Here is a 1,438-nt window from a genome sequence, read left to right on the forward strand (position 1 = left end):
GGGGGGGGGGGGAGAAAAAACTGCACCCGCCAGAAAATCTTGTCACACACGCACACAAGCGCGCGCGCGCACGCGTTAAGCACACAAAATGTATTTATCTGTATAACATATGTATACTATCAATGACCTGCCGCACGAATTGCAAGCAAATAGCTGGACCAATGATAATCCTCGTAAAATAAATAAACAAGCTCTCTGTGCGCTCTCCAGCACGGAGAGAAAAATGAAAATAACACTTTCCTCGTCAACAATTTTCTCCATGGACTGTACATGCCTTTTTCGACAAAGCACTATGAAAACATTTCTTTTTTTTTCACCCCTTGCCCTCCCGCTCGTCGTCGTCGTTGCTACCACCACTACTGCCGCCGCCATCGTCGTCGTCGTCGTCGTCGTCGTCGTCGTCGTCGTCGTCGTCGTAGTTGTGATTTTATTTCGCGAGATGATCTTAAAAGCATATATTGAAATTGGATTTGTACGCGTGCCCAATTCAACACGATATGCGAAATGCAACTATATTATTCCAACCGCAATAACAATGTAACCGTTTATCGATTCGCTTCTTCGACATATGACAGATAATAATGCTTCTGCTGCCTCTCTATTATCTTCCGTTTCTCAGCTTTTTTTTTTTTACTTTTTTTATATCGCGCAGAAATTTATCACGACACGATGTGACATTATTATTCCATAAATGCTGATTTCGTGGTAAAGGAAATAGGGAGTCGAAAAAAAAACAATGCAATTTCTCATTAAATAGTCGTTAAGACAATGCGAGTTGAGGTGGCTGCGTTAAATCGGGTTAAGGCACATCTATAAATACCTCACTAACTGAGAACGAGAGGGAATGAGAGGGAGAACGGCATGAAGTAGAGTCAGTGCGTGAGAGATAAAGAAAGAGAAGTACGAAGTATCTAGATAGAGGAAGATCGCGAGACAAACGGAGAAAGATACAAAGGGAGAAAGACGAAGTGAGAGAGAAAAAGGGGGAGGGGGGGAGAGCACTGAGAGAGCAACAGAGAGAGGAAATAAAAGGCAGAATCGGCAGAGGGGGAAGACGCGCGAGATAAGGATGGAATCATAAACTTGACAGAGAGGATCGAAAATAAAACGGAGATGAACGGATAGACGATGATGGCTTAAAGGAGAGAGAGAGAGAGAGAGAGAGAGAGAGAGAGAGAGACAGAAGGGGGGGGGGGGGGGAACGCAAGAAGTAACCAGTCTATCTAATAGTATAGTACACATCGAAGATACATACAATAGTATTCGTTGCCAGATGTCTAACTACACGATCATCCCCACTATCGGCTATCCCTTCCCCACCACTCGTCACCACGCTGTCACTTCTGCATTACGGTCGAGCGAGTATTTGCCGAGGTAAATCTGATGGTTATGTGGGAGGGGAAATGGGGGAGCGCGGGGGAGGGAGAGGGGAGGGGAG

The 1,438-nt window shown here is 45.2% G+C and overlaps 1 protein-coding gene across 3 annotated transcripts in view; it reads right to left on the minus strand.

Moving 5' to 3' along the window:
• Positions 1 to 1,438, minus strand: part of LOC108684517 — a 181,087-nt gene that overhangs the window by 179,045 nt on the left and 604 nt on the right. The window lies entirely within an intron of this gene.

This window comes from Atta colombica, unplaced genomic scaffold (assembly GCF_001594045.1).
Source record: "Atta colombica isolate Treedump-2 unplaced genomic scaffold, Acol1.0 scaffold135, whole genome shotgun sequence".
In the NCBI taxonomy this organism is placed as follows: Eukaryota; Metazoa; Arthropoda; class Insecta; order Hymenoptera; family Formicidae; genus Atta; species Atta colombica.